Here is a 12,989-nt window from a genome sequence, read left to right as displayed (position 1 = left end):
GAATTCAATGTTTCAGAAAAAACTAAACCTCGGTGCACAACGAATATTTTTCTCAAAGAAGAATAAAATGGGGATATGGCGAAATCGGCAGATGCTAGAAACTTGATTGTATTGAGCCTTGGTACGGAATAAGTGGTAAATTCCAAATTCAAGAAACCCTAGAATTAAAAGAGGGAAATCGTGAACCAAATCGGTGTTTTGAGAAAACAAGGAGAACTAGAATACAAAGGAAAAAAGACAGGTGTAGAGACTAAATGGAAATTGTTCTAACGAATCGAGTTAATTACGTTGTGTTGTGGTGTTAGTGGAATTTCTTCTAACTTTGAGAAAGAAGGAATGTAGGACTAACCCATTACCATGTTGGTGGAATTGCCACTTGAACTGTGCGACCAACATTCCCAATCCCTCTCTTCTATTATATTGTTCAATATGTTCGTGGAGACTTTTATGAATTTCACCGGGATAGGGCCTATAATAGAAGTAATAAAGTGAGTAAAATAAATAAAAAATACGGGGCAATCTAAATATTGTTATTATATCAGCATTGTCTAAGTGATTCAGTCTTCGCCTTGGAATAAAAGGAATTTATAAAAATACTTGTATGCACCAAAAACCATGGGTCCACGGGGTAAATCCATTAAAAAGGACGTGCTATAGTTGGTGGTGGGGGGGGGGGCTTTCATTGGGATTTTTTTTATTAATAGCTTATATGGCATGAGAAGGTTATAATTTTGAAAATAAATTATATTTATTCTAACCCACTAAAGGATTAAGCGGTGGTGTAGTATCAGATCTCAAGGATGGTAAGTTTGTTTTTCCTTCTTATGAAAACAAGTCTTTTTCAAGGATTCTATAGAGATTTCATATATGAAACCAGGGTAGTTACCTTTCCGAAAGTTCAAACAAGAAAATGAAAAAATAAAGAATAAAATATGAAAGATTCGCTCCACCTTATTTATTCTACAAGCTTGGTCGGAAGAACCAAGTCCACTATCTGACAGGGGAAATGAACTTTCCCGGCTTGTGCACTACAAGTTCAACTAACATTGAGTTGGCATCCTCCTAATTCAACAAACTTTCATTTGGCACCAAATTCGGTCCTCACACTTGAGAAATTGGAACCACTGGCTTGTGCACTCCCAGTGGCCCCTCCAAAACTGTGTGCGCCGACGCGATACGGTGATGGCCATGTGCCTTCGACCCTGCCAACCCAATTAGCAAGGTGACGCGGAAGGTTCCTGATGACTGCAAGTGCACATTTCAATTGTAGCTAGTTTCGGGGTAAGAGTATAGAACCACGGAGAGCTACTGGTGAAGGTATTTATGCCCCTCGCTATTATTATATAGAGAGTACTTGTAAGTTATTCTAATTCTAAGTTGGATTGTATAAAGGTTATTGTTGGTTGAAAGCAATAGTAAACAAAAACAAAGCAATAAACTAAAGTATCCGAGAGCAGAGTGTGGTTGTGGGGATGACAATATGACTAAGGAGTTCTCGGGGATTTGTTGGATCCACCTCTAGTATTAGGATTAATGTTAATCAAGATAAAATATGTTTTTAACCATATTGTGTGTGGAGAGAGCTCCATAACAAGATGCGCCCAGAAATACATCGGTCATCGCATCTCTAAATAACCACTAAGACTAGCCTTATGCAAAACACATATTGACCATCGCAATTAAGGGTTTTACCCCATGGTTATCAATATGAGCTTGGTGACATGGTCTTTTCTTTCTTTAAAAAACTTGTTATATATACATCTACGCCACAGAAAAAATCACCGGTAGTTTTAACTTACTCCCAACTAGATGGCATCACTCAACTTCTGGTGCATACATTATTCGACTGTTACCTGAAAATAATGGCCACAGTTTGACTAGGGGTGGATATCAAGCCAGCTCGACTCAACTCGCATATACTCGTTAGTTAATGAGCTTGCTCAACTTTACTCCTTAACAAGCTTAAAACCTTACCTTGGCTCGACTCGATAAATACTCGAGTTGGCTCAATATATAAGCTTGATAATCTCATTAAGAAATCGAACAATGTAATCAATTCATCATGTATAAGAGTATAAGAAGAATGGTTAGTCATCTATGCCGATCTCTTCGTGTAGATTTCTACAAACTTAACCTAAGTCCTCATGTTTCTTTGGGTTGCTACTCTTACTTTTTCTTTAGTGTTGACTAATATATGAGCTAGTATATCATCATAATGATATTAGCCAGCTTACCGAGTACTAGCAACTCGACTCATTAAACTCATTTTATTAACAAGCTATAAATGTCAACTCGGCTCGACTAATTAGTGTCCGAGTTCGAGATGAGTCAAGCCTAGTTTTCGAGTACTCATTAACCTCGTGAGCTTCGAGTTTTATTTCCACCCCTAAGTCTGACCCCCCCCCCGGTTAAGTCCACGATCTTGCGGTTAGTGCACCGTGGCCCATCTAGTTTGGGGCTCCTGGCCCAACCGGTCTTCATGGAGGATTGACACTTTCGTGGTTCTTTTATCCAATATAGGCGGTGACACCGAGCCTGACTAGGCACGTTAATGTGGTTACACCGGTCAAATTATCTTCACTAGGAAATGGGTGACCCATATACTTGTTAGTTGATAACCCACAAGTATAGGGGATCGCAACAGTCTTCGAGGGAAGTAAAACCCAAATTTATTGATTCGACACAAGGGGAGGTAAAGAATACTTATAAGCCTTAACAACTGAGTCGTCAATTCAGCTGCACCTGGAAAAGCACTAGCAACAGGGGTGATGTGAAAGTAGCAATGATATGAGAGCAATAATAACAGTAACACAGCAGCAGTAATAGTAACACAGAGGCAATGGCACCAGAAAATAGTTGATACTACTTCCAATGTCATATAGAAACGAGTATATGATGATGAGAGATGGACCGGGGTTCCCAGCTATCTACACTAGTGGTAACTCTCCAATAACAAGTGTTGGGTGAACAAATTACAGTTGGGCAATTGATAGGATTGAAATAGCATTAAGACAGAACATCAAGATCATTAATCATGTATGTATGTTTTCCATATATAGTCATACGTGCTCGCAATGAGAAACTTGTACAACATCTTTTGTCCTACCAGCCGGTGGCAGCCGGACCTCTAGGGAATCTACTGGAAATTAAGGCACTCATTTTAATAGAGCACCGGAGCAAAGCATTAACACTCCGTGAAAACATGTGATCCTCATATCTAAGCCTTCCCCTCCAGTTGTCCCAATTTCTGTCACTTTGGGGCCTTTGGTTCCGGACATAGACATGTGCATACAACTTGTAGATACAATCTAAGCAATAAGTATAGAGCTTAAATCTAAGATCATGCCACTCGGGCCCTAGTGACAAGCATTAAGCATAACAAGATTGCAGCAACAATAACTTCATAAACTTTGTAGATAGACAATCATAATGTAACAATCCATCGGATCCCGACAAACACAACACCGATTACATCGGATGAATCTCAATCATGTGAGGCAGCTCATGAGATCATTGTATTGAAGTACATGGGGGAGAGAATACCAACTAGCTACAGCTAGAACCCGTAGTCCATGGGGGAACTACTCACGGAGCATGATGGAGGCGATGGCGTCGATGGAGATGGCTTCCGGGGGCACTTCCCCGTCCCGGCAGGGTGCCGAAACAGAGACTTCTGTCCCCCGAAACGGAGATTCGCGATGGTGGCGGCGCCCCTGGAGTCTTTCTGGAGTTTCGTCAATTGGTGTCGCGTTTTTAGGTCGGGACGGCTTAAATAGGCGAAGAGGCGGAGTCGGAGGGGCCACGGGGGCTCCTCACACTAGGCCGGCGCGGCCAGGGTGGAGGCCGCGTGGCCCACACGTGTGGGGCCCCCGAGGCACCCCTCTGGTCCCCCTCCGACTTTCACGGAAGGTTCCGGGAAAAATAAGATGTTGGGTCTTCGTTTCGTCGAATTCCGAGAATATTGCCCGAACAGCCTTTTCCGGAACCAAAAACAACGAAAACGACAGAACGGCCCTTCGACATCTCGTTAATAGGTTAGTTCCGAAAAATTCCTAAAAACATTATAAAGTGCAAGCAAAACATGTAAGTATTGTCATAAAACAAGCATGGAATATCAGAAATTATAGGTACGTTGGAGACGTATCAGCATCCCCAAGCTTAGTTCCTGCTCGCCCTCGAGTAGGTAAACGATAAAAAGAATAATTTTTGTAGTAACATGCTACTTACATAACCTTGATCATACTATTATAAAGCATATGAGATGAATTCAGTGACTCAAGGCAATGATCTATAGTTGCTAACAAATAGATAACATATAGCAAAACTTTTCATGAATAGTACTTTCAAGAGAAGCATCAAAAGTCTCGCATAAGAGTTAACTCATAAAGGAATAAATTCAAAGTAAAGGTATTGAAGCAACACAGAGGAAGATTTAAGTTTCAGCAGTTGCTTTTAACTTTCAACATGCATATCTCATGGATAATGGTCAACATAAAGTAATATAATAATTGCAATAAGCAAGTATGTAAGAATCAATGCACAGTTGACACAAGTGTTTGCTTCTAAGATGGAAGGAAGTAGGTAAACTGACTCAACATAAAGTAAAAGAATGGCCCTTCGCGAGGGAAGCGAGGATTAAATCATGTGCTAGAGCTTTTTAAGTTTTGAAATCATATAGAGAGTATAAAAGTAAAGTTTTGAGAGGTGTTTGTTGTTGTCAACGAATGGTAGTGGGCACTCTAACTACCTCATCAACCGGACTTTCAAGAGCGGCTCCCATGAAGGACGTTATCTCTACCAGCAAGGTAGATCATCCCTCTTCTCTTTTGTTTACACATGTATTTTAGTTTTATTTATGGTTGACACTCCTCCCAACCTTTTGCTTACACAAGCCATGGCTAACCGAATCCTCGGGTGCCTTCCAACATTCACATACCATGAAGGAGTGTCTATTTGCAAAATTAAGTTGCTTACTGATGAATCAGGGCAAAACATGCGAAGAGAATTATTAATGAGAGTTGATTAATTGGGGGCTGGGAACCCCGGTGCCAGCTTTTTTTGCAAAATTATTGGATAAGCGGATGAAGCCACTAGTCCATTGGTGAAAGCTGCCCAACAAGATTGAAAGATAAAACACCACATACTTCCTCATGAGCTATAAAACATTGACACAAATAAGAGATAATAAAGTTTTGAATTGTTTAAAGGTAGCACATGAAGTATTTACTTGGAATGGCAGAAAATACCACATAGTAGGTAGTTATGGTGGACACAAATGGCATAGGTTTTGGCTCAAGGTTTTGGATGCACGAGAAGCATTTCCTCTCAGTACAAGGCTTTGGCTAGCAGGGTTGTTTGAATCAAACACAAGTATGAACCGGTACAGCAAAACTCACATAAGAACATATTGCAAGCATTATAAAACTCTACACTGTCTTCCTTGTTGCTCAAACACAATTACCAGAAAATATCTAGACCTTAGAGAGACCAATCATGCAAACCAATTTCAACAAACTCTACGGTATTTCTCCACTAATAGGTTTAAACTACATGATGCAAGAGCTTAATCATGATCTACTTGAGAGCTCAAAACAATTGCCAAGTATCAAATTATCCAAGACAATTTGAAGCATTTTCTGTTTCCAACCAAATATCAATAAGTGCAATAGCTTCCAACTTTTATCATTGAACATTAAAAGTAAAACGAAGAACACAAGTGTTCATATGAAAAAGCGGAGCGTGTCTCTCTCCCAAACAAGGATTGCTAGGATCCGAATTTATTCAAACATAAACAAAAATAAAAACACACAGACGCTCCAAGTAAAGCACATAAGATGTGACCGAATAAAAATATAGTTTCAATAGAAGAAACCTCGATAAGTTGATGAAGAAGGGGATGCCTTGGGCATCCCCAAGCTTAGACGCTTGAGTCTTCTTGAAATATGCAGGGATGAACCACGGGGGCATCCCCAAGCTTAGACTTTTCACTCTTCTTGATCATATATCGTCCTTCTCTCTTGACCCTTGAAAACTTCCTTCACACCAAACTTCTCATAAACTTCATTAGAGGGGTTAGTACTCAAAAAACTTTAATCCACTTTGGCCCTGTAGTGACATATTGCAAGAACTCAATAAAATATTAGCTACAGCTCTCCACGTCTAGAAAGCCTCACTTAAAGTTCATAAGAGACAATGCAAAAAGCAGAAACAAAATCTGTCAAAACAGAACAGCCAGTAAACACGGGAGTGGCGTTTTGGAACATGGGTGCATATGCTCCCTATATTTTGAAATGCATCTTATGTACATTTTAAATTTCAAAAAAAATGAAACAAAAAATGTGTACGTACATCTTCACGTGCTATGCGCTCACAAAGTCGTTTCATAAAAAATCGACTTATCATGTGACGTGTGTAAAAAAGAAAAAATTCAGTGCTAAAAATAATGCTTTTCACAAGATAAAATTTCTTCTTTTTTACATAGACCACAAAAAATATTGGTTTTTCGTGAAACTTAGCAAATGCACATACATTATGGAGATGTACACGTAGAATTTTTGATCTAAATTTTTTGACATTTCGAAATATATTTTTTTTGGTAGAGGGAGCATACGCACCCGGGAGCCGAATTAAATTTCCGCAGTAAACACGAATTTTTAAGAGGTACTTCCGTTGCTCAAATCAGAAAACTCAAAACTAATGAAAGTTGCGTACATATCTGAGGATCACTCACGTAAATTGGCAGATTTTTCTGAGTTACCTACAGAGAATCATACCCAGATTCGTGACAGCAAGAAATCTGTTTCTGCGCAGAAATCCAAATCTAGCATCAAACTTCTATTAGAGACTTCACTTGGCACAACATTGTAATAAAATAAAGATAAGGAGAGGTTGCTACAGTAGTAACAACTTCCAAGACACAACAAAACAGTAGCAAAATAAAGACATGGGTTATCTCCCAAGAAGTGCTTTCTTTATAGCCATTAAGATGGGCTCAAGCAGTTTTAATGATGCACTCGCAAGAAATAAGAGTTGAAGCAAAAGAGAGCATCAAGAAGCAAATTCAAAACACATTTAAGTCTAACCCACTTCCTATGCATAGGAATCTTGTACACAAATAAATTCATGAAGAACAAAGTGACAAGCATTGGAAGATAAAACAAAAGTAACTTCAAAATTTTAAGCATATAGAGAGGTGTTTTAGTACCATGCAAATTTCTACAACCATATTTTCCTCTCGAGTGTGGATTTATAGCCACCCGGTGGCAATGCCCCCCCTCTGGCTGCCGTCCGATGGTATGCTTGAGATTTGGTCTACGTTGCTGGTTGTCCATCACAATGCGGCTAAACATCAATAGATCGTGTTCAAAACTAGATTCGTTCCTAATTATACGATGATATGGCAGGAAAACAAGAGAGGTGCAGCGAAAAACCCGGCTCCGCTGACCACTTTGTCAGGCCAGGCTATAATGCTCATCTGAAGGTATATATGATGCCCCCCATAGGGGGCCTCACAGCGATTTGCGCCTCTCAGCCATTGGATCTTGTCTGATATGAATCCTATCCTTCCATTTTGAGGTCTCCACCCGCAGGGGTACTTTCGACCTTTCAGTGCATGCCGTATAAAACCGAAATCGACGGAGCCAAACCCTAGCCGCCTTTGCCCAATCGCTGTGCCCGTCCTCCTCCCAATCCCCGCACGCCTCTCCCCCAATCTCACCTCGCAGCCTCTCCTGCCTCCACCGCGGTCCTCTCTGGAACAGCCGGCACGGGCGACTGGCGGCGTGGCCGACCTCCGGAAGGGGCCGCCGGCGCGAGCAAGGATCGGCCCAGCCGGTCGGGCGACCTCCACACACCGTCATCTTTCGCGCCAAGGCGTCGGCGGCGGCGACCGCGTGCCTGAGCGTTGGTGGCGGCGACCGCGCGCCAATCGCCTCACGTTCTCCTCCCCAATCCATCTTCGAGCTTGCGACCCTCCTCGGTCCCTTCCTCGCACACAGAGCCGCCGCTGCTCCAGCTCGCAATCGTCCCACGCGTGAGCTCCCGCGTGCCACCCGGTCTGGCCGTGGGGAGAGGGCTAGCCTAGGGAAACAACGACAACAACCGCGACCTCCCTGGCAGGTCCATCCTCACTCCCAGGCGGTATTAGGTGCTCTTTGCTTCTCCTCTCTTCCTCTCCTACCTCTTCCCCATCAAATTTTAGTGCTTGATCTGTTTTTCCTTTGCAAAGGGATGTAGCCTTGGGCTTTATCCGTGAGATTGAATGATCTGATCTACTTTGGATATGCTTTCTCTGGCTTCATGACATTTTTGCTTGCCAGGTGTTTGACGAATTGTGTACATGGGCTATTCTATGGTTACGGTGCTCCAGGATGTGAGTTCGATCTAGCTAATATTTATGCTCCATCCTACTATTTGTAATCTTGCAATTAAAATAAGAGCATGTTATGGAGAGAGATTTCATATGAGCTTTTGTTCCATATACTTGTATTCAACTGTACCTGATTTTTTATTGTTGGGTGCTTCAATATTCTGTACAGTTGTGCTAAATAGACTGGCAGAAGAAAAACCACGTAATTTTGATTTTAAGTGCAAAGGCTTCATCTCTTATGTGTATATCAGATGATGCAAGGCATGTCAGTGTTATTTCTAGATAATATTTATGGTTTTTTATGTAGTTTTGTGAAGAAACATCAATTATTTGTTGCCGTTGGCGTAAATAAACCAAGATAATACAGTAGGTATGGTTTGGGTACATTTTACTCCAAGTAAAATATTAATCAACGTTTGCTCTCTCATGTGATTTGGTCTTCTGGTCACGTGTGACAATGGTAGATGTGTGACAACTTATTCATGCAGTTTTTTGTGTGTATTACCCACCAGTTTTCATCGAAGTGCAATAAAGATTGAATATTATGCCCACTCGGCCTTCGTAGCCACACAGAAATATGTTGTTTCATTAATGGATAATAGAGATTTAAACTTCGGTACACTCTTGCTTTGAGTGGTGCTAATGATCGCACATTGGTTTGTAATTTTTTGTGCATTTGGTACAAGTTTACATCTAGGTTCAGATTGTTTTTCTTTAGGAAAACCTTCAAGAAAGATTATATTTGCTGCTTATTGCACATTTTCTTGATGTTTGTGAGGAGTTTTTAGTTCTATCTCCTTCCAATTTGTTTAGCTCATTTGTGTAAGCCAGAGAAACTAAAACATGTTTCTTCAGTTGACATCAAATGCATGGATTTAATTATAATCTTCTAAATGATCTGCTTAATAAGCGCTCGTGCTGGAGATGGTAGCTTTCTGATGTTGTTTCAGGTCAGAATGTTTCTATTGAGATGGCACAGCTTTGCCTATTTGCCTTTTCATTAAATATCAAAATGTTGTTATTAAGCTTTGTATTGCCCGCAACTTTGATTTAACTAATCTTTAGAAAATGCATGCCTATCCAATTGACACAATAAGTTTATAGCTGGCCTCATGGGGCTCAGTTGCGATGCAAGATGCCCATGGTTTTTGAGTCGTTGTATAGTCGCTGAATAGTCGCTGTATAGTCGTCAAGTCGTTTTCCAAAAATCACGGCGACTCGCGACTATACAGGGACTTATGGCGACTATACATCGACTTTGGTCGACTATACACTGAGTCGCAGCCTCGGCGATATTTATTGTTGTGGTGATATTTATTGTGATGATATATCAAAAATAATATTTCAGCTTGCCCAAAGATATTTATTAGGATATCAATATATCTGGTTGTTTCTTCTCAGCTGCAGCCCACTATATTTATATTCATTTGCGCTGATACTTGTGTGTCTCCTTTCAAATATTAGATGAGTATGAAACAACGGAGATGATGCTGATCCCTAGAGCCCTATTATGCTTTTGAATTTCCTTTCGCGCTTACTGTGGATGTCACAAATCAGGTAATATAGCTATTTTATTTTGTAGTAGTCTCCACAATAGGATGCTTTGGTTCAGATGTGTATTCATTTGCTATTCTCCTGCTAGATAATCGATTGTTTGGTTTCGATTTGCGTTTATATGCTAATCTCCTTTTATTATTTGCAGTTGGATGTATTGGTTTTATCTTCTATTTTGTTAGTCCTCCTCTTCACTAATTGCCAGGTCTGCAAGTTTGCTAGGGCTGCACCTTTTTCTCCAGTTTCTTCTTAATTTAGTGTACTGGTTATTTGAAAAAAATGTTAACCAAGAACACCATATTTAAATTTAGTACCTCCGAATTTAGACCTGCTATCAAGATTATTTGATCTTATTTTATTGCATTTCTCTAGCAGAAATGATAATCCACCACTTAGAACACTTTACTACTTTTTCGTCATGTTTTGTATACGTTCCTGATTCCTGAATGAGACTAGCTTGCAGACTCTTCTTTTCCCAGATAAAATTCTTTCATTTATGTTAGATGAATTATTACTTTCTTTTCCTTTTGGTTAGGATTTGGTTCGAGTTAGCAATTGCCTAAGAGTTAAATTAGCTTCGAGATATTTATTTTTGCTTCTATGCTCTGTAGGTCAATATACAGATGCTTTGTGCTATAATCATGTTATAAATAATGAACCTATATAATTTTTTGCTTCAACATCTGATGGATAACCATTAAATGTTTCTTGTGGGGAGCATATAATTGCAAGAGCAGTGGTTAGTGTTGATTTGGATCAAAACTTAGTGTTGATGTCGAACATTGTGTGCTCAGGTTCGATCGTGTTAATCCAACCATGTTGACATCCACAATGTTGGCATCTGGGGTTCTATTTAGCTAATCATACTTTGTAATATTGTATCCACTGGAGAGTAGCATGTGGTGCTACTGCAATCAAATTATGCAAACTTTGCTTATTTGTATCATTACTATTGATGTGTTCTGCAAGGTAGATGTTTTAGATGACTTTCCTTCTCTGCATAGCAAGCATGTGCTACTGAATTTTTGTGATCTCCAGAGTTTGGTTTCTTCTGTTTTTGCTATGGTGATCCCAGTTGAGCTAATTTGTCTTCTACTAAATCTTCCAGGTTTAGGATGCACACCAAAACAACTCACTTGGGTTGCTAAGTTATATTTTCTGTCCATTCCATTTTCTCCTGATGCTTTATGGGGTTAAACATGGATTTTTGGTTTCTTTTAATTTACAAGAGTCCTCACCTCGACCATGATGCACCCATCAACCAGCAGTCTGACCGCACCATCAATAACATTACAGTGGTGTAGCGATGGGAGATGATAGCCAACACCAGATTTATCAGTGATGGGTGGCACGGTGGCATGGTCCATCTCTCCCACCAACATTCGACATGGAGCCATGTTTGTCCCACCTTTGGGTTTGACATATCAAAACATCACCTGAGCCTGTTTGGTATTGTTGCCTCTGTAGAGATGGGTCGTTTGGAGGTGAGCCTCTGATTCATTCGGTCCATTCCTTGCATTAATTTTCTTAGTGTGTGGCTTTGATTTTTTTTTATGCTGAACATAGTCTTGTCAGATCTCTGTGTACATGTGGTTGCTGTGGGTGGCAAATAAAAGGCATTTTGTGAGACATGATGTATCAATGCAGCAGCAAAAACCAATTAGACTGAATAGAAATAATGATCATATAGAACACAGGTACATCCGTACATGTGCGTCTAGAAGCACCATATGAGTCTAGGATGGAAGTTCAGATTTAAGTACCCAATATTTTCTTCCCCCTTATTGCCTAACAAGTAATTTTGTTTTGTAATGTTTAAGATTGGTGGCCTACTAATTAATTATTTTTTCTGATATTTAGCTGCTTATACTGATGATTTGCTTTGTAGGTCATCAATATACAAATTAGTTAGGAACTGCTTCAAAGTTAAATCAGTTTTGAGTTATTTATTTTTTGTACTATTCTTTGTAGGTCAATATAGAAATGCTAGGGAGGATGCAGTGGCATCAGCGATGGCATGGGGAGAGCGTCCTTTGCACTACCGCTTCGCCGACCGCTTCACCGGCACCGGGACGACACAGTGGCATCAACGGGAGAGTGTTGTGGCCGTGTACAACTGGACTGCAATGCAGGATTCCCTGCTCAGCTGGGACGTGGTGGGAGGTTACCGAGTGCCAGGGCCGCTTGGATTCAGTCCAACAGACCTTACTGCTTCATTAATACAAAAATGCTTTATTAGTTAGCTTCGTTTAAATGGGCATGACTATCACGTATCTGATACATATTCCTATTTTAGCGGCTAGAGCACATGTAGTTATGACAAATGGGAAAAGAGGTTTTCACTATTCCATAAATTTCAAAAGCTAACCTTTGTTTTTTCAGTTTCACTCAGTTCCTCTTTCTTTGATATATATAGCTTTGGAATATAAACTGGGTCTTGATGGTAAGAAGATACAGTCTGTAATTATATGTTCTCGCACAGCACAAGAAACCACAGGTCTGCATTTTTTATCCCTATCAATCAACTAAATGGGGACCTGAAAATGGATCATACATAGCATTGCAATTTCCCTTACACCAGAATCAGTAAGGGCACATAAAGATTCCAGGCTTTGTTTTTGTTCAAGGCATCAAGTTTCATGTCCGTTTTTTGCATTATGATTTTTGGTGCCCGGGGAATTTAGATGGCTGACCTATTATCCACCAACGCTCTTGCATTTCAGATATGTGTATAACTGGCTAACGTTTTCTATGATTGTTCTTTTTTTTAGGATCCCCTCTCTGCTCAGAGAGTTAAATTTCCTGTTCCTTCTTATATTGAATTTTTGTGTACCTTGATTGTTTTAATGGCTGGCTCTGAAGTGCAAGTATTCTCAGTACTATTTGCTGGAAATCTTAGTGATTATGTGATTTATTTGATAAATACTATGAAGTTCCTTTTGTGTTATCTCGGTAGGAATATGTCAGTTTCGCTCAATAGGGATATTAGCTACCAACTTTACTGCTTGACGAAACTAAGATTTTAACTATAAATTACATCAATGATCTAAGCATAATTAAGCTTACA

The 12,989-nt window shown here is 40.0% G+C and overlaps 1 long non-coding RNA gene across 1 annotated transcript; it reads left to right on the top strand.

Moving 5' to 3' along the window:
* Nucleotides 1–11,143: 11,143 nt before the first annotated feature.
* LOC124698291 lies at nt 11,144–12,289 on the top strand. Its single transcript, XR_007000925.1, has 2 exons — nt 11,144–11,406; nt 11,894–12,289. It is a non-coding gene; the product is annotated as an uncharacterized LOC124698291 (long non-coding RNA).
* Nucleotides 12,290–12,989: the final 700 nt, after the last annotated feature.

The sequence above is a fragment of the Lolium rigidum genome, chromosome 3, assembly GCF_022539505.1.
Source record: "Lolium rigidum isolate FL_2022 chromosome 3, APGP_CSIRO_Lrig_0.1, whole genome shotgun sequence".
Lineage (NCBI taxonomy): Eukaryota > Viridiplantae > Streptophyta > Magnoliopsida > Poales > Poaceae > Lolium > Lolium rigidum.
This window is presented reverse-complemented; position numbering and strand designations above follow the sequence as displayed.